This window comes from Delphinapterus leucas, chromosome 12 (genome assembly GCF_059928025.1).
Source record: "Delphinapterus leucas isolate spDelLeu-1000000601 "Yukka" chromosome 12, BTC_Dleu_Yukka2, whole genome shotgun sequence".
Lineage (NCBI taxonomy): Eukaryota > Metazoa > Chordata > Mammalia > Artiodactyla > Monodontidae > Delphinapterus > Delphinapterus leucas.
In genome coordinates this window covers 70,889,090-70,913,184 of record NC_143140.1, presented here as the reverse complement: position 1 = coordinate 70,913,184, position 24,095 = coordinate 70,889,090, and the positions used below count along the sequence as shown (strand labels likewise).

At 41.7% G+C, this 24,095-nt stretch overlaps 1 long non-coding RNA gene across 1 annotated transcript in view; it reads left to right on the top strand.

Moving 5' to 3' along the window:
* Positions 1–19,225, top strand: part of LOC149747896 (uncharacterized) — a 91,903-nt gene extending 72,678 nt beyond the window's left edge. Inside the window, exon 6 of the long non-coding RNA XR_016395224.1 lies at positions 9,301–19,225. This is a non-coding gene — a long non-coding RNA (uncharacterized LOC149747896). The remainder of the gene's footprint in view (positions 1–9,300) is intronic.
* The last annotated feature ends 4,870 nt before the right edge of the window (positions 19,226–24,095 follow it).

Sequence of the window (24,095 nt, the reverse complement as noted above, 5' to 3'; positions counted from 1 at the left end):
CCTCTCCCGCTGCGGCGCACAGGCTCCGGACGCGCAGGCTCAGCGGCCATGGCTCACGGGCCCAGCCGCTCCGCGGCATGTGGGATCTTCCCGGACCGGGGCACGAACCCGTGTCCCCTGCATCGGCAGGCGGACCCTCAACCACTGCGCCACCAGGGAAGCCCCCCATAAAACATTTAAGTGGCTTACTCAGTATCACTCAGCTGGTTAATAACAAGACGGGAGACTGAATTTCCCAATTCTCATTCTCTGGTTATTTCTGGGAGACCACATGGTGGAAGAATTTGCAGCTAGGAATACCTCTGACCCCAACAAGCTCTCCTTTCATCGTGGTGCTTTTGTTGCCAAGGTTGGCTGACCTCCCCAAAGCAGGCTGGGAAAATCCAGTAACCTGAGCCCACCAGCCAGTTCTTAGGTGCCCATCAAAGATTTCTTCCACTCCTTCCCTTTTATCTTTGTCCCAGGAAAGTATAAACCTTTTAAGTTATCCCACCACTCATCACAGAGTAAATTTCTGGTTGGCATCTGAGGTTTACTCCTGGTTCTTTCTCTATCAGAAGGGAAATACAGTGTCCCAGATAGTATAAAAATGTATTAATGGGCTTCGCTGGTGGCGCAGTGGTTGAGAGTCCGCCTGCCGATGCAGGGGACACGGGTTCGTGCCCCGGTCCGGGAAGATCCCACATGCCGCGGAGCGGCTGGGCCCGTGAGCCATGGCCTCTGAGCCTGCGCGTCTGGAGCCTGTGCTCCGCAACGGGAGAGGCGACAACAGTGAGAGGCCCGCGTACCGCAAAAAAAAAAAAAAAAAAAGTATTCATTATATGGTTTCGATTCCAGGGACATCATCATCATTATCATCACCACCATCAATGGGTATTAGAATTACAAGGAAAATATGAATTCTCTATTTTCAGGGAACTTTGCATAAAGGGAGGTGACAGACTTACAAACAGACCATCTTTACAGTCTGTGATGGCTGTGGGATGAGGATGAGGTTCAAGGGGCCGTGGGAGCAGAGAGAGAAACATGCTTCAGTCTTCCCCAGGGGTGTGATGAAAAGAAATTCCCTGAATACAGACCTCTCATGAGGTCGAGGTCACATTTTGTGTGAGTGTGTGGGGAGCGGGGCATTTCAGAAGGAGGTTAATTATAGGTAAACAAATTCTACTTAATATTTTAGAATTATGCTTGAGGCTACAGGGTCACCTGCAGTTCTGTGGCCAGGATTGACCAGAGAATTAAGTAACTGAATAAGAATTTCAGTAGCAATTTTGACTTTGTTTGTATCCCTGGGGAAGTGCTCTGCTCTGCTTTATAATCAAGATACTGCCAAATACAATTTATTGAGTGCCCACTATGTGTCAGATATTCTGGGTACTAGGGTCATTTTGGTGAACAAAACAAGGAAATGAGGCTTATATTCTAGTGGTGTATATTAAATAAGCTTTTTTTTAAGATGTTGGGGGTAGGAGTTTATTAATTTATTTTTGCTGTGTTGCGTCTTCGTTTCTGTGCGAGGGCTTTCTCTAGTTGTGGCAAGCGGGGCCTACTCTTCATCGCCGTGCGTGGGCCTCTCACTATGGCGGCCTCTCTTGTTGCGGAGCACGGGCTCCAGACGCACAGGCTCAGTAGTTGTGGCTCATGGGCCTAGTTGCTCCGCGGAATGTGGGATCCTCCCAGACCAGGGCTCGAACCCGTGTCCCCTGCATTAGCAGGCAGATTCTCAACCACTGCACCACCAGGGAAGCCCTTGAATAAGCTTTTTAAACGACATTGACATCTGTTTTCCTTGAGCAATGGTTCCCAAACTCTGCTCATTAGAATCACTGGGGGACCTTTTAAAAAATTCCAAAGCTTAGCCCAACCTAGACCAAATGCAGGTAATTCTCATGTACAAGCAGGGTTGAAAACCACTGCCCTGGAAATTCTGATGTACTTCCCTAGGGAGACACACCATCCCTTTCCTGCCTCCCACCAAACTTCTGAAGGTCGTTTATATAATTCACAGATGAGAAAACCCAGACTCAAAGGCTCAGAGTGACATGTCCAAGGTAAAGGGCACATGTAGAGAGTCTCAGGGCCAGAACTTGAACCCGGGTATTCTGATTTTAAGTCTAGCATGTTTTTCACTATGTTGAAAGAGTGAAAAAAAACAGTGAGTATTGTTACTGCTTACTGCAAAAGGCCTAGGGGCTTCCCCCAGGGGAGTGAGGTGATTGTCTGCAAGCCTCCTGATCACTCGTCCTCACTCACTGAAGACTTTGGCACCTGGACTAGTCTTTATCCTAAAAAACATAAATAACCCAGAGATCCATTTGATGTAGAGCCCATCCTACAGGCCCTTTCCTACGACCTGCTCATTACGGTACATTTCTCTTGCACTCCACCTCAGCCGTACCCCATTGCCATGTCCTGGACACCACCTCTATTACTAGTTCACAGGAGAACTTCCCCAAGGAGAAAATTGCATCCTTTTAGCGTGTAAGCTAGACTTCCATCACTCCGACAGTTTGCCATCTCATCAGCCTTGAGCCTGACCCAATGCACTCACTCTCTCTTTTCTTTCAGCACCTCCTTCTTTCATTTTCCTTCATGTCTGCTTAAGAATCCTTGGGCTGCCATTTTCATCATTGTGAGGCAAAGATTTGTAACTCCCACGGCTACTTCTCCAAACACTCTTTCCCTTGAACACCAGCCTTCACCCCTGTCAATGTCTGGTACCCTCTTCCCACACCTTTTGGTCTGAGTCCTAATTATCCTTTAGGTTTCAGTTTAATGACCCTGAGAGGTCCTACCCCTCAGCCTAACAGGGGGGGTCCTCTTGTTACACCATTCCTTTCCAATCCTTATCGTAAGTTCTAATTCTACACATATCCGTGTGATGCTTTATGTCTGTTTCCGCACCAGGCAAGGGCACGAGGCTTTCTGTTTTGATTATTGTTGTGTCCCCAGTTATTGACATATCTTTTGGCACATAACAGGTACTTTATAAGTACATGAATAAACAAACCAATAAATGAAAGAATGAGTGAACTAATTAACATCGTCAAAGTCACAGAGGGTTATTTAGTGGCAGAGCCACAACTTACCCATCTGATTATGGTTTGACCTTTGAGATAATTTTCAGTCACAATTACATTTTGCAGCTGAACTCTCAAGGTGCCCATCTGCACGAGCCCTGTTGCACAGGACTCCACCAGAGGCAGAGTTTGCCCAGTAGTGAATCCGAACGCCCCACCATTGGAGACCATATCTTTTACGAGGCAGCATCAAGAAGTCATCCACGCATTATGGGGTTATGAACCCCAGAGGTCATCGTGCATCACGGGGCAGGGCTGAGAGTCACTGTGCTGGCTGGGGCTACTGTCAGCCCTGAGAGATGGCCCCTCCAGCTCTCCCCTGACCAGGCCAAAGGGATCTTGCTTATTATACAATTTCTCTGATTCAATTTTCAATAAGTCTTTTAAATGTAAATTTAAAACTTTCTTCACACAGGATGTTTGTCTACATAAAAGGACCTTTTACATTCTGAACGTGCTCAACTTCTCCCTAAAGATGCCACCTTCTGGCAGGGCTTCTCCAGGTTTCAGACACATGAGCTATTATAAGAACTATTTTTTCCCATGGGAGATTATTCCAGATCCCTCAGGAATCTCAAACTTTTATTGCTTCTTTTAATATATATGTAGGTACCGATTGATGAGACAGAACTAGGGACCTGGGGAATGGAATCAGACAGCTGCTTCCTTAATTCGTTAATTTATTAAGCACAAACAGGAGGCTGGCTGTGATAATAGTTTCATGGAGAGTAAGATATATGTGCGGAAGGTTTCAGGCCATGGCCATCCAAGGTGAACTATGCAACATAGGCACGCACCCTTTGTTCTCCACTTCGTATCCTCACCAGAGACAGGGCATGACATGTGCTACTGATACTCGTCAGCCATCCAGATGGGACACATGGTCGGGTGACCTTCTGTAACTACTGTTTTTACATAGCCTACGTAAATTTGGCTTCCAACCTCAAACTAATGTTGATGCTTGAACTTTACCCCAGGTATATCATTAAGAAGAGCTGGAGCAGAAGTCGGGTGTCCATAGTATTAAAAAATTCCACACGTTGATTCTGACACTTGGCCAGAATTAACTGCTTGCCCCCTTTACTGAAATCTGAGTAAGGAGTCTTTTGATGATTTAGATGACTGATGTTATGTGTTTATTTACTGCAAGAATCATCTAGCTCCTGTGTGTTAGAGAGCCCAGTGTTTCACACACACATAAAAAGTAAATTTGTTGAAGAATAACATACGCGTGGCTCTGTGTCTTGTGATCTGACGCCACATGCTGGCCTAGCGTACAGCCCATAACACCGTTCAAGCCCCACGGAAGCTCTGCAGTGTTAGAAGTGGGCCTGCTGGGCAGCGCAGTAACCAAGGGTCTTCTCTGAGGATGGAGCCAGCTGAGCCCCCATCTCACACATGTTCCTACTTATTCTCTGCCCACCTTCCCCCTCCTCCTTCCCCATCTAACTAGAGTATCTTTTGGCTATACTAAGGAGTTTTGGTGAGAAGGAATTATTCATCTGAAGCTCTTTCTTAGGAGGCCTCTTTTCCTTTGATAGGGAATCCTGAGAAACCCAGTGGGGAAAGCACTAGCCCTGTCTGGGCTGTTAGTCTTTATTGAACCATGAATTCCCCTGGACTGGGGCCTAGTGTCGAAATCCCTCATTCTTTACATAAATAAACAAATAAATACAATCTTTTGGCTGGTACCTAATAAAAACTCATACAGGCAAATCAAGATTAGCATATCTCCTGGAAACTCCCAGCTTTCAAACTTGAAGAAGATAGTCATAGGGTATCTGACCCAATTAATGTGCCCCCATAAAATCCCCTTTTAACTTAACAAGTAACAAACAGGCTCTTTTGCTTTTCTCCAGACCCTTTGATTGAGGTTTAGGGGCTAAGGCTGAGATTAGCGATGAAAAATATTACTAATCTGAAAACTTTTTCTTGGGAGGAAAATACCACGATGTATCAAAATGTCCTAAATAATTGTTTAAACAAAACAAAACAGGGAATTCCCCGTTGGTGCAATGGTTAGGACTCTGCGCGCTCACTGCTGAGGGCAGGGGTTCAGTCCCTGGTTGGGGAACTAAGGTTCCACAAGCTGTGCGGCGCAGCCCAAAACAAAACAAAACAGGTTGAAAATGTCCTTTCAGCAAAGATATTTGCCACTCTTGGCTCCTGTGCTTGCATGGAAAGGATGAGGGTAAAAAGGGTAAGTATCACACCCCTGCTCTAGCCATACGGTTTTAGTTTTATTTGGATCAGTTTGGACAAGAAACTTCCAAAAGCAGAGACTGAATAGCCTCTCAGCTTTCAAGTAATGCCAAAGCAGGTTAGGTCCCCAGCTATCTTGGTCCCAAGGCCAAAATCATGAAATGAAAAATCCCCAGCAGGTAGAATTTATTTCTAGTGGCATACGTTTTATATTTAGAGTTTGGAAACTCTCATCTAACGTGACAGAGGTATAGGTTAAGATCTTTGGAGCCCTTTTATTTTTCTTCGAAAGCTCTTAATGCAGTGGTTTTCAACTGGGTGTGACTAGTTTCCCCCAGGGGGTATTGGACAGTCTGGAGACATTTTCTGTTGTCACGGAATGAAGATGGGGGTTGATGCGGAGCAGGTTCTCTCTAGTTAGCGGAGAATAGATGCTGCTAAAATCCTACAGTGCTCAGGACAGCCCTTCACAATAAAATGTTATCTAGTCTAAATGCCAGTGGTGTGCCAAGGTTGAGAAGCTCTAACATAATGGGTACCCTTAGCCAGCTATGGAAGTTACTGTGTCATGGATGTACTCACCAGGGAGATGGTGAATAATAAGAGCTATTATTTATTGAGTGTTCCCTGTGTTTATTTTTTTAAAACATATTTATTTATTTGGCTGTGCTGGGTCTTAGTTTCATCACTTGGGATCTTTTAGTTGTGGCATGTGGGATCTTTAGTTGTGGCACGAGAATTCTTAGTTGCGGCATATGGGATCTAGTTCCCCGACCAGGGATTGAACCCCGGGCCCCCTGCATTGGGAGCTCAGAGTCTTAGCCACTGGACCACCAGGGAAGTCCCTTCCCTGTGTTTTAGACACTTAATGTACATTAGTTTTTTAAAATTAATAGACTTTACTTTTTAGACCAGTTTTAGGTTTACAGAGAAATTGAAATGAAATTACAGAGTTCTCATATGCTCTCTCACCTGCTCCATTTCCCCTATTAGTAACATCTTGCATTAGTGTGGTATATTTTTTACAACTGAAGAGCCCATATTAATACATTATTATTAACTAAAATCCAGAGTGTACATTAGGGTTCACTCTTTGTGTTGTACAATCTATGGGTTTTGACAAATGTATAATGACATGTATTCACCATTATGGTATCATTTTTCATCACGATCCAAAAAGCAGGAGAACAAAAGGGCAGTCAACTAAAAATGATGGAACTCAAACCTAGAGAGAGCCGGTGTTGTTGATTTTGCTGCCAGCCTGATTCCTTGTCTCCAGTCTCCTGTGATGTGACATAATTTAAAGTATGTTTTTTATTGAAAAGTGTCTCACTTGCAACTTTTTCCAGGGTCAGCACTGATCTTTATAGTGTCCTTTTCACTCATTTAATTGCAAATATAGTAGCCTGGTTGCAAAAGTCCAGCCCTGTTTGAATATCTAACAGGCAGTTAGGACTGCTCAGCATTTACAATATGTGGATCATTATATGAGTTCGCTAAGAATACAAGTGACTTTATACTGAACCGAGTGTCTTACAGGTCAGAATTTGTCTATGACAGGGGCAGGTTAAATCCATCACACATAACAATAGAATGATGAGCACATTAGCAGGTGGAACAATATTTTCAAGTAGAAGGATTTTAAAACGTGATAGAGCACAACACAGTCCTCTTTTCAAGAAGCCTACTTTCTAACTGGGGATAACATTCACTCACACTAAATAAGAAATTGAAGGAGACGTTGGGAATATAAATGCTAAGGCGGTACATTGAAGGGTGATCATAAAGTTAGATGAGATTAATGAACTAAGTCTTTCACCAAGAAGTACTTTTTTTGGATGTGAGGGCGATCTGGCTGCGACATCTGTCACCCCATTGATCGCCAGGCTTGATTCGGCTGATCTCGTTGGCTAGGCGGGTGTCCCCTTCTTCCCTCACCATGTACGTCCCTCCCAAAGCTGCGTGCTCCTTTCAAGATGATGACCTTCCCCATAGAGGAGGACCGTTCTTTGGTCAAGGGTATAAGAGTAGCTGCGATCCCCTGCTAGAACCTCCAAACAAGCTCTCAAGAAGTACATTTTTCTTTTCTTTTTAATATTTATTTATTTATTTATTATTGGCTGTGTTGGGTCTTCGTTGCTGCACGCGGGCTTTCTCTAGTTGCAGCAAGGGGGGACTACTCTTCATTGCGGTGCGCAGGCTTCTCATTATGGTGGCTTCTCTTTGTTGCAGAGCACGGGCTCTAGGCATGCGGACTTCAGTAGTTGTGGCATGCAGGCTTCAGTAGTTGTGGCTCGCGGGCTCTAAAGCGCAGGCTCAGTAGTTGTGGCACACGGGCTTTGTTGCTTCGCGGCATGTGGGATCTTCCTGGACCAGATCTTGAACCCATGTCCCCTGCATTGGCAGGTGGATTCTTAGCCACTGTGCCACCAGGGAAGTCCCCAAGAAGTACATTTTTCAATTGTACTGATAGACAAGACTGCTTTTGGATATAGTCCAATTTGATTTCAAAGACTGATTAAGAGAGTTAAAAATGATGGCGGATCTTGCAGGCTGACAGAAAAGGAAGTCACTGTGCTTGCTGGACTAATTCGTTAGGATGCCCTCAGGACCTGCCCAAGAAGAATCTCTAAATAGGAAATGAATTTAAATGAAAAGAATGGCCACCAAAGAAGAAGAGCTTAAGAGGCAGGAGAGAGGCAATTTGGCTCCAGAATTCTGTTGTTTCCCTAACATATTTCCTGCCTGTCCCCCTGCCAATCGACCTGTTTTGTAGCATAAAAGTGCTTCCCCAGCACAAATGAGCAGCGAAGATGCCAAAAAGGAGTGTGGCTTTAGCCATCAATCCTCACTTCCATTCATTGCCTAAATCTGCTTATTTTTCTGTTTGACTTGATGGGAGGGCAGTTTTTTGGTGAAGAACGCCGTGGTGAGAGATTGCGGCAGAAGGAAGCTCCGGAGGGACTTGCTCTACAGATCATTACCTGGTCTGGGTGAATGAGCTGCAACCAGCTGACTGTCATGTGGCCCAATGGGGCATTTCAGATCCTTTCCCTTCATTTCAATTCAATCAGCATTCGCCCAGTGTCTCTGAAAAGGGGCCACTCTAATCCGGAGGTTAAACTGAGCTCAGGGGGTTGCTGAAGTGAATGCAGCATGCTCACATGCACTGCGGGGTTCACGGTGGTGTCTATAATATACATGATGTGGAAACTATGAGAACACAGCACAGTTTCCAACGCTTTCAGGCCTTGACACCCTTGGAGGGTCAGGGAAGATTTCTTAGTGGGCAGTAAGCGTTGAATGCCCATAAGGAACACTCTTTGAGAATAAAAACAACTGAGCTTTATTTATAGGAAAATAAAATAGGAACAGACAATTTTCTGTTGCTAAAAAGAATAAGATTATTGGGGTGGAAGGAGATTTTAAAGACGTTGGAGGATTTGTGGATACATGGCTTAACTGATGAAAGCAATAATTAACCCGCAAATGATTGTTTCATAGCTCTTGCAAGACCAGCTATAGTCATGTTATATTTGAAGTCAGGAGTTTTAAAGGTGGTAGATGCCAAGGAAGAGACAAGGGACCTAGATAACCTATTGGGTAAGTAATGACCCCAGGAAAACATAGTGTTGTTATTATTATAAAAATAATATTTTAAAAATACATGTCGATGTGCTGGGTTTTATTTTAATAGGTGGAAATTCCATAGGCTTGTGTTTCTATAAAAGGAATAGACTTTGGAAATGGTGCTTGAAGGCATGAAGCAGGAGAGGAGGACAGAAAGGGACCCCAGCCAAAGGAGGGGTGAGAGATGGAAGTCCCTGTGGTTGGGTTTCCTCAAAGCCACCCTCAGCCCCCTTCTCCCATCCCTCTTCCCATTATGGCAGCCACAGAATTTCTTTCTCACACTCTCTTGGAACTGAGGGTGGCCATTGGGCCCATTTCTGGTGAAGAAAGCATTGAGTAGATTTGTGGAGGGACTTTTGGGAAAGATATTTTGTTTTCTAATTAACAGGAGAGAAACTTGCCCTTGTCCCCCATACCTGCTTGAGATGCTGAGTTGAGGACAAAATCTTACAACGATGAAGCAAAGCCACAAGGACAAAGACAACACCTTGAGGCTGGCTGAGCAGACAGATGCATCGCTTGGGAACCTAACAGTTATTGAGACACTTAGTGAACCCTGGAAGTACCTATCTCCAGGCTTCTTATAAACAATACAACTGAAATCATGGGTGTTTCTGTATGTGCCGTTACAAGCATTCTTTTTTTTTGCGGTACGCGGGCCTCTCACTGTTGTGGCCTCTCCCGTTGCGGAGCACAGGCTCCAGACGCGCAGGCTCAGCGGCCATGGCTCACGGGCCCAGCCGCTCCGCGGCATGTGGGATCTTCCCGGACCGGGGCACGAACCCGTGTCCCCTGCATCAGCAGGCGGACTCTCAACCACTGCGCCACCAGGGAAGCCCTACAAGCATTCTTAATTCCTATAGAAGAATTAAGAAAGGTACCTGCTACCTTTACAAAACAAAATTTTCTCACCTCGACCCTGCCCCTAAACACAGTCCTTCTCTTTTACCACTTGAATTAAGGTAGATAGATGGAAGTTATAGGAAAGATACTTAAATATACATTAATTTTTATAGAAGGAGAATAATAACTAATGTTTATTTCTAATTTGTAAATGCACAGACATTATTAAAGAAAATAATTGAGTAAAATTTAATTGTAAGATAAACAGATCACTGAAGAAAGTTATAGCATCTCCATCTATGATGTCTTGAGTAACTGCTGTCTTGTTTAAGAATTTGGGATTGAATTTTCTTTTGAGAGCTACTTGCACTATAAGACTAGGAGCATATGAGGAAATGGGAAGGTCGATTCTTGGGGTCCTATATTTTGCCTTGTATTTCTGTCTGAGGTGAGCCCCAAGCACTGGTGTTGCCTGTTTCCCTCTTCCTTTTCCGTCAATCTTCCTCTACTTTGACCTCCTTCTTTTCCATTGAATTTTTTCACTTGACAAGTGTTTAATGAGCCTCCCTGCCTGCCCCTCACAGGGGTCTCTTATCCGCCATTGATCTGCTATTCCCTTGCTTGTACTCTTCTGCTCTCTTGACAGGTTTTACTCACACTTTCTCTCCTGTCCCTTATTTTTACCCTTCACATTTTTTGTGCCCTCTCTCCTGCCCTTTCCTCCCTCCCCATCCCTATACTTTCCTTCTTCCCTCCTCTTTGAAGGGAAATGAGAAGTAATAAACTGTAAAATTACACTTTTGGAAGACACTCATGATTTATCAAGCAGATCACCGAGCTGAAATGGATGTTCCAAACACGATGATGAAATGATGAAATTCTTACATTACCTAATTTTCTTAAACCGACACGATTTAACCTTCTTCACCTTTAACATCTTGCTTGGCTACAAAAAGAGAGAGTCTTTCATTTCTGCTTCACGAGTATCCTCTCTTCAGCTCCTTGCTTTCCCTTTTCTAAGCCCATTCTTCTTTGGAGAGGTCATTTTGATGATGACAGTGGTAGAGGACACAATCCACATTAGAACACCAATGACCGGGGCTGATGCCTCAGAAAAACTCAATCTGAATCTCGAGGTAGGGCTTAGAGATGGGTATTTAAAAAACTCCCTAAGTGATTTTAATGTGTCTCCAGGGGTGAGAACTAATATTGCAGAACTAGCATTCTCAATATAGTACTACCTGTTAAAAAACTGTGTAAGTTAAAGTTGGGCTGGGGATAGAAGAAAACCCCTCTTTGAGTTCAGAGTGGTAAAAAAGAAAAAAAGCAGAAAAAAAACCCCTCCCCATAAGGGTATCAGGATTTCCCAAAAGGGTAAGTGGAGGCTGAGATGAGAGTGCGTGGGCGCTGCCCACGTTCAGGGGTATGCCCGAAGCTAAAATTGTTTCCAAAAACCCCCGCAGAACCACAGACAGAGATGAGCTTGTCATACTTATATTTAGAAACAAAGCAATAAATACATGAAGGAATTCCACCAGATGTGATAAAATTAAAATAAAAAGCTTCTCTCAACTTAGAAAGAAAACTCAAGTTTTATACTCTAGTCTTCTTGGTGAAAACTGCCCGGAGAAAATCCTTTTTTTTTTTTTTTTTTCCTTAAACTCAGCGGGAGCAAGCATAACAATACCTAGGGTGGGGAACTTTGCAAGGAGTTTTCCCAGGTAGTTTTAGTGAAAATTTTAGGAAGTTTTTTGGTTCCATTTAATGATTCAAGTTTAGAGTCTTGAGACGTGTGTGTGTGTGTGTGTGTGTGTGTGTTTGTGTGTGTGTGTGTGTGTGAGAGAGAGAGAGAGAGAGAGAGAGAGAGAGAGGGAGGATTACAGAACGGATCAGACGCACTGTTGGTGGACGTTCATATTAGAACATAATCTCTGGAAGGCAATTCGGCAATATAATTTTTTAAAAAACTTAGAATTTTGCACTCCACTTCCAGAAATTTTTCTGAGGAAATCATCACAGAACGGTGCAAAGTTATAACTATTTATAGTAGCAAAAAATTGAACACAGTATGTATGCAACAAAATAATTATAACACAAATATGCATATAATTCCATGTACAATGGAATATAATATAATATACATGGAATATAATTCCATGTATAATGGAATATAATATGCATTCATCAAAAATAATATTGCAGAAGAATCTTCAGTGATGTGAAAAAAGCTACATATATTATTTATGAAATATATCAGGTTACATAATTACATGTATATTACCTCATTTGTGTTAAAAATATGAATTTATCATTAGAAAAAGGACCAAATGAGTAGAACATCAAAAAGTTTACAGTAGCTATTCACTAGAAAGCAAAATCTTTGAAAATAGGAAATAAATAGCTGCATTTGGATACAAAGTAGGTTATTAAAGTATATATTGTTGAATTTTATTAAATTGTGTGGTAGAATTATGGGTGATTTTGATTTTCTTGTTATGCCTATTTTCTGAGTTTTCTCATCGAATAGATATTATTTAAAAATGAGAAAACATATCAAAATATATGCTATAGAAAATTTATGTATATGGACAAATGATGCAATAAATATACAAAAGGACTTCAGTTTTCCAGTGGTAAAATAATAATGGATATTATTATTTATTATATTATTAAAATAATGGATACATTTTAGTCTTTAATGTATCCTTATACATGTGTGCATACACACATACACATAAAACTTGAAAATCATACTTCTTTATTGAAGTAGATTTACAATATTGTGTTAGTTTCAGGTATACAGAAGAGTGATTCAGTTATACAAATATATATGTATATATATTTACACACACACACATATATATATATATACACATATATATTCTTTTTCAGATTCTTTTCCATTGTAGGTTATTACAAGATACTGAATGTAGTTCCCTGTGCTCTACAGCAGGTTCTTGTTGTTTATTTTATATAGAAAATCACACTTATGATGTAACTGTTTACATAGAGAACACAGAAGAATCTATAGAATTTATTAAAACAGAAAATTTACAAATAAAAGTCAATAGTATTTTTATATAAGAGCAAACAAGTTAGAAAAAGTAACCAAATTAAAAAAAAGTCAGTAGTCATAAAAGCAATAAAAACCATAAGGTACATGGAAATACCATTTTCAAAGGAGGAGCACGAATGCAATGGAGAATGCTGTAACATTTTAATTATTGAATCCAGGTGGTCTTGCTTCAGACTATGTGGCTCCCTTGAATTCATGGAAAAAAAATTCCTCACTATTCTTTACTATATCCCTAAAACAAATTCAGAGATATTAATTATTTAAATATGGGGAAAAAAGCTTAAAAACGTTTAGGTGAAAACACAGGATAACATTTTTATGACCTCTGGAAACGAAAAGATTTTGCAGGTAAGAGTTTTGCTTACAAAGGGAAAAAAAATTAAATTTGCCAACATTAAAACTGACTTTCTCTTTGTGGAAAGCCAGCCAAAAATTTGGAGAAGGTATTTGCAACATATATGTCTAATGAAAAAATAGTAATAAGAATATAAAAAGGCAAACTACAAATTAATAAGAAAATGGCAAACAGAACAACAGAAAAACATTGGGGAAATGAGCAAAACATGTGAGCAGACTTGTCACAGAAGAGCAAACTCAAATGATTAGTAAGTATATGAAAAGAATTTCAAATTCATTAGTAATTGGGGAAATTAATACCAAATTCAGAATGAGCTATCATTTCAGACCTACCAGACTGGCCAAAATCAAAAGCTCTTTTAATGACAGCAAGCATTGATGAGAATGTGGAACAAGGGAACATCTGAAATACTATAAGTATAAATGTAAAACTTCTTTTTCAAAATATTAAAAAAAATACTTGGCATCATCGTGTAAGATTGAACGTTCACATAGCCTTTAACCTGCCAGTTATACTCCTCTGTATACATATATGGCACATGTGTACCAGGAGATTTAGACAATAACGTTATTATTATATTTTTTATAACAGCAAAACCCAGAAACAACACATGCAGATAAAGGAGAGATTGGATAAATAAATGGGGTATATTCTTACAGCTGAATACTATGTGGCAGTGAAAATGAGGAACTGCACACCATTCTTATCAGCATAGAGCATTTTGAATGAAGAGAGCTAGTTACAAAAGACATTTTATGAAGTTCAAACCCAAGCAAAATAAAACAATACATTGTTTGGGGATAAATTCCTATGTGGTAAAACTGGGAAGAAAAACAGAAGAATCATAAACCCATAACAAAAAACCAAAGTGCTTTTCTCAAGAAGCTTACTCTCTAACTGGGGAGATGGCTCAATCCCATGAATGAAATCATCGTCAGTCTCTGGAATGTTGGAGAAAAATAGGGCTGGGGAAGGTACAAAGGACTTCAAAAGTGTTGCTAATGTCTGATTTCTTCAGCCCAGAGGTGGGTATACAATGACCCATTTTATTATTGTTCTTTAGAACTTATACATAAGTTGTAAATATGCTTTTTTTGTATTAAATGTTTATTTAGAGTCTTTTGTTAAAGAATACAAACATTGAAAATGAGAGAAAAATATTACACATTCCTCTTAGTGTAGCATTTCTCTTTTGAGATAGATAAGCCACATTTTTAAACTTGGCCGTGTGACATTTCTGAACAACAGTTTTCTTGTTTGTCAAATGGGAATAATACTTAACTCATAATGTTTTGTTAGAATTAAATGAGATATTCTTTTTAAACCCAGCTCATGGTCTGCCATATAATAAGTTTGCAATAAGTGTGGTTTTATTTGTTTATTTAATTCATTATTAAAATATATTACAAGTTCTGGGACTTCCCTCGTGGTGCAGTGGTTAAGAATCTGCCTGCTAATGCAGGGGACACAGGTTGGAGCCCTGGTCCGGGAAGATCCCACATGCTGCGGAGCAACTAAGCCCGTGCGCCACAAATACTGAGCCTTCGCTCTAAAGCCCGCGAGCCACAACTACTGAGCTGGTGTGCCAGAACTACTGAAGCCCACACGCCTATAGCCCACGCTCCGCAACAAGGGAAGCCACTGAAATGAGAAGCCCACGCACCACAACGACGAGTAGTCCCCGCTCGCCACAACTAGAGAAAGCCCTCGCGCAGCAGCGAAGGCCCAATGCAGCCAAAAATAAAATACATAAATAAAATATATTACAAGTTCTTTAAAAATGGAAAAAAGTTCTTAAAAATAAACAGAAATAGAAATTACAATCTTTTGAAATGAAATATACTGAGGTTATACTAAATTAGTGCTGTATTATTTATAATATTGTGCCCAAATTTGAGGAATATGTTTTATCCAAATAACTCAAAATAGTTGCTGTACATCATCTAAACTTTCTCACAGCCTATTTAGTAAGGGACATTTATTTACATGGCACTTACATTTTGTCCACTATCTTAGTGACTATTGGTCACTGACTACTTCTTAGTGACTATGGGTCTTCAGAGAGCAGGCATTCAAGATCATTCATATTGATGTTCACTTCTCATCAGAAGATAAAGTAGAAAAGTGAGGTGAAGTTCAAAGAGGAGACTGAAGGCGACAGGTCTGATCAGACTCCCCTGACAAGTGCCGCTTTAAATTACACAAGGATTTAGAGGCAGGCTGGGACCTGGCTCCTGCAGGGTTAGGTTTTTCTTAGCAGCTCTCCACCTGAATGACATCATTTGATAAAGTATTTTTTACAGCCCCAGAGAGGTGGGCTTGGGGTTGCTTCCATCGCCAAAAGTCATACATTTAAACAACAACAAAAAAATTAAGCTGCTAAAATTTCTGAACCAAAAGAAGACAGAATTTCCTCCAATCGCAAGGAACCAAGACAAATGTCACATTTCCTGGCTGCCCACACGACTTCCCACACCCCTCCCCCAGCTCCCCTTTAGCAACAGAGAAAGAAATCACAGTAGTGAATTAATAATTCTGTGAGACAGACTTTCCTTCCCCCAGTGTGATTCAGCCCTGCAGCCCGAGGAGGGGTAGGTAGCGAGTTCTTTAACTCTGCGTGCTCTGGACCAGCTTTCAGTATTAGACATCTGGAGTTTTTGAAAATTAACACTGGAACAAAAGTGACTATCATACTCCGTGTCCCCTTTACCCGCCCTCAGTCAAAATTTTATTTAAGTTTCTTTAAGGTCGCTTAAAGAGAAGAAAAAAGGAAAAAGAAAGAAAGAAAGAAAAGAGTGGGAAACACTATCTAGAAATGTAGAAATCAAACCATCACTGAAAGCGTGTTGTAGAAATTACCACCACCTGTGATTGATTTTGCTACAAGCTAAAGGAAAAAGGTGTTTTACCATAGATGACACTCCTTCGACTCTCTTTCCAGCAGATCTATTCAACCATGCTTGTCTGCAGCAAGGTGATGCAATCGTTTCAATGTAATTGCCTTATCTAGGCCTGGAATGAGAAACCTCCTGTGACTGAGGAGCTGGCAGTGTAGCCCCCTTGGACATCAGAAGAGCAGCGAGAGTTTTTCTACAGTGGCTTCGCAGGGGCGTCTGTGGCACCTGAACCTTCTGGGACGTGCCCCCCAAGAATCCACAGACTAGACGGGAACTCCAGGGTACTGGGCTGACTTTCCTGCCCTATACATTTCTAAGATAAGAGTCTAATAATAAATTCAATTTCCGGTCCCCATGTCTGCTTTCTGGGTTTTCAAAACCTGAAAGACTTACTTAAAGCTACATATCCCCCCAGAGGAAATCCTGTTCGCCTGTAGTGGGGCTGAGGACTCTCAGATGTCCTATTGACTCTAGTTTTTCAGCCTTTCACAGACATTCTTAGGATGGCATCCACTGGTGATATGCTTCTAGTGGGCGAGCTTCCCACTAACAGGCAGTGTGCACTCTTCCAGACCACCAGAGTAAAATCAACACTCTGTGCTAAAACCTCACAGGATGCTCTGACCTCAGGAGGGTGAATTATGGTATTGACAACACAGCTGCGTAGACAACTGTACGAGATGTTTGTCTCCCCGAGCAGAGAATGAGAGAATCCTCAAAACTCGACTCTCTGCGATCACTTGAAATTCACTATTCTTATTCTCCAGCCCATGACAGAGCACTCTAGAAAGTGCCCAAAGCTGTTCACTCACAAAGGAATAAAGGAACCCCAGATATGACTTGGGGCTGAAGGGTGTTTGGACTATGGTCCTCCTCTGAGGAGGAGAGCTTGGTGCTCTTGGTAGCAAGAGCAGCAGTGAGAGGTCACCTCACCTCCTTCCTACCTTCTCTGGGAAACCTCTGCATTGGATTTTAACGTCACAAATCAATATGACCCAATCTATCAAGTGCATTTCACTGAAGCTATGTGTAAATTACTTGAATATAGACTGTTTTCCAGTTACAAGTATGTTCCCGTTGTTAAAAGAGAAAATTGGCCCCAACCTTTTCTTGATAATGTTAACATTTATTGAACAATACTTGAAGAAGAAAACTGAGATTTAATCTTTGTGCATTCCATTCTTTCCCAGCCATCCCTGGAACTGGGGTAAATGGACAAAAATGTCTTATGATTTAACATTGCATTTAGAAATACTCTATTGGACTTTGTTGATATTTATAACTTCAATACCTTTTAGGAAGGATGTATGATGGTAAGAGAGTGTCCTTTTATTCTGTTGAACATACGCACACTCAGAGTTATAAATATAGGAGCATAGCCTGTTTATCTACTTCCTTCATTACTTCATTAGCATTTCCCAGGTTTTCTTCAAAAACAGACATTTTAGTGGCTGTATATTAAGATAATTATTAAAATGAACCCATATTAAAGTCCCTGTGAATCCCAGAGAGAAATTTTCATTGTTTTTCAGATGAGTAGTTAATGTTTGAAAACTCAGTACGACAATACATTAATGTATATCTTTACTTCCTGTTAAGTTTCAGGCACCTGCCAGTCCTTAGCTCCATCCTAGCCCTGACCCGGCTGGCCTGACCAAGCCAGGTGGCTCAACTCTACCCAAAGGTGCCATCTTGAATTTCTGTTGGAGCCAAGCCACTGTGCATGGGGTGGGCTCCCATATCTCTAGCCCACTGAACTGCATCCCTTCTCTTCCTTCTGGCCAGCAGTGAGCTTGCTCATCCCATGTCACTGGGCAGCTCATCTTGATTAACACTGATATTCCCCATATGTGTCTGGAACCAGGTTATGAACTGGATTCAGCTTTTCTGGGACCTTGGCAACATACTTTCCTATTGCCAGATATTTATTCATTTATTCTATTAGTCAGTTGGTCAAGTTGATAAAAATATATTGATTGCCTACTCTGTGCCAAGCTAGTGTGGGTGATACTACTGCCTGGACCTTGTGCTACTGCTGTGATATCATTCCAAAACAGATAGAGCCCACTCAACCCTGCCAAGCACCTGATTCTGAAAATCACCACTGCTTGGAGTCCTATTTTGCCCCAAACTGGACCTCTTGGATAGTGATACCATATCAAGTTTACTATATCCTTTCGGACACTATAACTTGAAAATCTGGCCACCCAACTTCGGATAGTTCTATAGCCAGGTGAGTCCCCAGCAATTCCGGCTTCCTCTCCTATCTTCATCTCCCCTTTGCCAAGGTCCTGGCAGACTTTTCAGTAAGCCTTGTTGGGTTCTGACCTTCACAACATTTATAGTTTACAAAAATATCTTCCCATCCATTTCCCCATTCTAGTTTTAAATCTTAAAATAACTCTATGAGGTAGGATGGGAGGCTTGTTAAATTTCTGTTTCATGAAGAAGAAATTGACTTTAAGAAGTCAAATGACTTATGTTTACATAGTTAATAAATGGCCTCTTTAGGATTTGAACACAGACCTTTTGTCTTTTATTTCAGTGTTCTTTCCACCTGACAGGGCTGGCAATGACTAACCTCCACTTTGAACTGACCTTACAATTCAACTCAGGAGGCAGCCAACTTTCCACTATGAAAGATTAATATATTAAGCCTTTTAGGACAACACTAACCTCCAAATAATTACTCAAAAGATAAAAATAGATACAGTACAGTTAGAAGGATAAAAACCAATGAATGTGAAGGGCCTTTGAGAACCATCTTTTAAATTTCTCCTGCTCTAGGGCCATGTGAAAATATGGCTCCTACTAAACACAGATCTATCAAGCAGAAAGCTCTGTACTGCATTTCTGCAGGTCTAAGATGACTTGGCTATTTCAGAGTAGAGAAGTTATCCCAATACACAGTGTATGGGTAGTGTTAGTTGCTACCATCTTTGCTGGCCCTTCCAAGCTTTCTTTTCTATATAGGGGCTGAAGGCCTAGAAATGACATTTCCCAGCCTATCTTGCTAGCAAGTTTCTTATTTAGAGTGCCCCTCTGAGAAGAACTCAATAAAGATTTAAAAGCAAAAGAAAAGGAGAGAGGCCGGAGGGGAAGATGGCGGAAGAGTAAGACGCGGAGATCACCTTCCTCCCCACAGATACACCAGAAATATATCTACACGTGGAACAACTCCTACAGAACACCTACTGAATGCTGGCAGAAGACCTCAGACCTCCCAAAAGGCCAAGAAACGCCCCAAGTACCTGGGTAGGGCAAAAGTAAAAAAGAAAAAACAGAGACAAAAGAATAGGGACGGGACCTGCACCAGTGGGAGGGAGCTGTGAAGGAGGAAAAGTTTCCACACACTAGGAAGCCTCTTCGCGGGCGGAGACTGCGGGTGGCGGAGGAGGAAGCTTCGAAGCCGCGGGGGAGAGCGCAGCAACAGGGGTGCGGAGGGCAAAGCGGAGAGATTCCTGCACAGAGGATCGGTGCCGACCGGCACTCAGCAGCCCGAGAGGCTTGTCTGCTCACCCGCCGGGGCGGGCAGGGCTGGGAGCTGAGGCTCGGGCTTCAGTGGGAGCGCAGGGAGAGGACTGGGGTTGGCGGCGTGAACACAGCCTGAAGGGGGCTAGTGCACCACAGCTGGCCGGGAGGGAGCCCGGGAAAAGATCTGGAGCTGCCGAAGAGGCAAGAGACATTTTCTTGCCTCTTTGTTTCCTAGTGCGCGAGGAGAGGGGATTAAGAACGCTGCTTAAAGGAGCTCCAGAGACGGGCGCGAGCCGCGGCTAACAGCGCGGACCCCAGAGACGGGCATGAGACGCTAAGGCTGCTGCTACCGCCACCAAGAAGCCTGTGTGCGAGCACAGGTCACTATCCACGCCCCCCTTCCAGGGAGCCTGTGCAGCCCGCCACTGCCAGGGTCCCGGGATCCAGGGACAACTTACCCGGGAAAACGCGGCGCGCCTCAGGCTGGTGCAACGTCACGCCGGCCTCTGCCGCCGCAGGCCTGCCCCGCACTCCACGCCCCTCCCTCCCCCCCGCCCCCCCCCCCACCGCGGCCTGAGTGAGGCGGAGCCCCCGAATCAGCGGCTCCTTTAACCCCGTCCTGTCTGAGCAAAAAACAGACGCCCTCCAGCGACCTACACGCAGAGGCGGGGCCAAATCCAAAGCTGAGCCCCTGGGAGCTGTGAGAACAAAGAAGAGAAAGGGAAATCTCTCCCAGCAGGCTCAGAAACAGCGGATTAAAGCTCCACAATCAACTTGATGTACCCTGCATCTGTGGAATACATGAATAGACAACGAATCATCCCAAATTGAGGAGGTGGACTTGAGAGCAAGATTTATAATTTTTTCCCCTTTTCCTCTTTTTGTGAGTGTGTATGTGTATGCTTCTATGTGAGATTTTGTCTGTATAGCTTTGCTTCCACCATTTGTCCTAGGGTTCTATCCGTCCGTTTTTAAAAAATTTTTTTTCTTAATAATTAATTTTCATAACTATTTTATTTTACTTTATCTTCTTTCTTTCTTTCTTTCCTTTCTTCCCTCCTTTAGACAACAAATCATCCCAAAATTGAGGAGGTGGACTTTGAGAGCAAGATTTATGATTTTTTTCCCCTTTTCCTCTTTTTGTGAGTGTGTATGTGTATGCTTCTGTGTGAGATTTTGTCTGTATAGCTTTGCTTCCACCATTTGTCCTAAGGTTCTATCCATCCGTTTTAAAAAAATTTTTTTTCCTAATAATTATTTTTTAATTTAATAACTTTATTATATTTTACTTTATTTTATTTTATCTTCTTTCTTTCTTTATTCCTTCCTTCCCTCCTTCCTTCCTTCCTTCCTTCCTTCCTCCCACCATCCCTTCCTCCCTCCCTCCTTTCTTTCTTTCCTGCTTTCCTTCTTTCTTTCTTTCTTCCTTCCTTCCTTCCCTCCTTTCTTTCTTTCTTTCTTCCTACTTCTACTAATTCTTTCTCTCTACTTTTTCCCCCTTTTATTCTGAGCCGTGTGGATGAAAGGCTCTTGGTGCTGCAGCCAGGAGTCAGTGCTGTGCCTCTGAGGTGGGAGAGCCAACTTCAGGACACTGGTCCACAAGAGACCTCCCAGCTCCACATAATATCAAACGGCGAAAATCTCCCAGAGATCTCCATCTCAACACAAGCACCCAGCTTCACTCAACAACCAGCAAGCTACAATGCTGGACACCCTATGCCAAACAACTAGCAAAACAGGAACACAAACCCACCCATTAGCAGAGGGGCTGCCTAAAATCATAATAAGTCCACAGACACCCCAAAACACACCACCAGACGTGGACTTGCCCACCAGAAAGACAAGATCCAGCCTCATTCACCAGAACACAGACACTAGTCCCCTCCACCAGGAAGCCTACACAACCCACTGAACCAACCTTAGCCACTGGGGACAGACATCAAAAACAATGGGAACTACGAACCTGCAGCCTGCAAAAAGGAGACCCCAAACACAGTATGATAAGCAAAATGAGAAGACAGAAAAACACACATTAGATGAAGGAGCAAGATAAAAACCCACCAGACCTAACAAATGAAGAGGAAATAGGCAGTCTACCTGAAAAAGAATGCAGAATACTGATAGTAAAGATGATCCAAAATCTTGGAAATAGAATAGAGAAAATGCAAGAAACATTTAACAAGGACCTAGAAAAACTAAAGAGGAAACAAGCAAAGATGAACAACACAATAAATGAAATGAAAAATACTCTCGATGGGATCAATAGCAGAATAACTGAGGCAGAAGAACGGATAAGTGACCTGGAAGATAAAATAGTGGAAATAACTACTACAGAGCAGAATAAAGAAAAAAGAATGAAAAGAACTGAGGACAGTCTCAGAGACCTCTGGGACAACATTAAACGCACCAACATTCGAATTATAGGGGTTCCAGAAGAAGAAGAGAAAAAGAAAGGGACTGAGAAAATATTTGAAGAGATTATAGTTGAAAATATATATTCCCCCTAATATGGGAAAGGAAATAGTTAATCAAGTCCAGGAAGCACAGAGAATCCCACACAGGATAAATCCAAGGAGAAATACGCCAAGACACATACTAATCAAACTGTGAAAAATTAAATACAAAGAAAGCATATTAAAAGCAGCAAGGGAAAAAGAACAAATAACACACAAGGGAATTCCCCATAAGGTTAACAGCTGATCTCTCAGCAGAAACTCTGCAAGCCAGAAGGGGGTGGCAGGACATACTGAAAGTGATGAAGGAGAAAAACCTGCAACCAAGATTACTCTACTCAGCAAGGATCTCATTCAGATTTGATGGAGAAGTCAAAACCTTTACAGACAAGCAAAAACTGAGAGAGCTCAGCACCACCAAACCAGCTTTACAACAAATGCTAAAGGAACTTCTCTAGGCAAGAAACACAAGAGAAGGAAAAGACCTACAATAACAAACCCAAAACAATTTAGAAAATGGGAATAGGAACATACATATCGATAATTACCTTAAATGTAAATGGAGTAAATGCTCCCACCAAAAGACACAGATTGGCTGAATGGATACAAAAACAAGACCCATATATATGCTGTCTACAAGAGACCCACTTCAGACCTAGAGACACATACGGACTGAAAGTAAGGGGATGGAAAAAGATAGCCCATGCAAATGAAAACCAAAAGAAAGCTGGAGTAACAATTCTCATATCAGACAAAATAGACTTTAAAATAAAGACTATTAGAAGAGACAAAGAAGGACATTACATAATGATCAAGGGATCAATCCAAGAAGAAGATATAACAATTGTAAGTATTTATGCACCCAACATAGGAGCACCTCAATAAATAAGGCAAATACTAACAGCCATAAAAGGGGAAATCAACAGTAACACATTCATAGTAGGGGACGTTAACACCCCACTTTCACCAATGGACAGATCATCCATAATGAAAATAAATAAGGAAACACAAGCTTTACATGATACATTAAACAAGATGGACTTAATTGATATTTATAGGACACTCCATCCAAAAACAACAGAATACACATTTTTCTCAAGTGCTCATGGAACACTCTCCAGGATAGATCATATCTTGGGTCACAAATCAAGCCTTGGTAAATTTAAGAAAATTGAAATTGTATCAAGTATCTTTTCCGACCACAACGCCATGAGATTAGATATCAATTAGAGGAAAAGATCTGTAAAAAATACAAACACATGGAGGCTAAACAATACACTACTTATAACGAAGTGATCACTGAAGAAATCAAAGAGGAAATCAAAAAATACCTAGAAACAAATGACAATGGAGACACGATGACCCAAAACCTATGGGATGCAGCAAAAGCAGTTCTAAGAGGGAAGTTTATAGCAATACAAGCCCACCTTAAGAAACAAGAAACATCTCTAATAAACAACCTAACCTTGCACCTAAAGCAATTAGAGAAAGAAGAACAAAAAAACCCCTAAGTTAGCAGAAGGAGAGAAATCATAAAGATCAGATCAGAAATAACTGAAAAAGAAATGAAGGAAACAATAGCAAACATCAATAAAACTAAAAGCTGGTTCTTTGAGAAGATAAACAAAATAGATAAACCATTAGCCAGACTCATCAAGAAAAAAAGGGAGAAGACTAAATCAATAGAATTAGAAATGAAAAAGGAGAAGTAACAACTGACACTGCAGAAATACAAAGGAACATGAGAGATTACTAGAAGCAACTCTATGCCAATAAAATGGACAACCTGGAAGAAATGGACAAATTCTTAGAAATGCACAACCTGCCAAGACTGAATCAGGAAGAAATAGAAAATATGAACAGACCAATCACAAGCAGTGAAATTGAAACTGTGATTAAAAATCTTCCAACAAACAAAAGCCCAGGACCAGATGGCTTCACAGGCGAATTCTATCAAACATTTAGAGAAGAGCTAACACCTATCCTTCTCAAACTCTTCCAAAATATAGCAGAGGGAGGAACACTCCCAAATTCATTCTACGAGGCCACCATCACCTTGATACCAAAACCAGAAAAAGATGT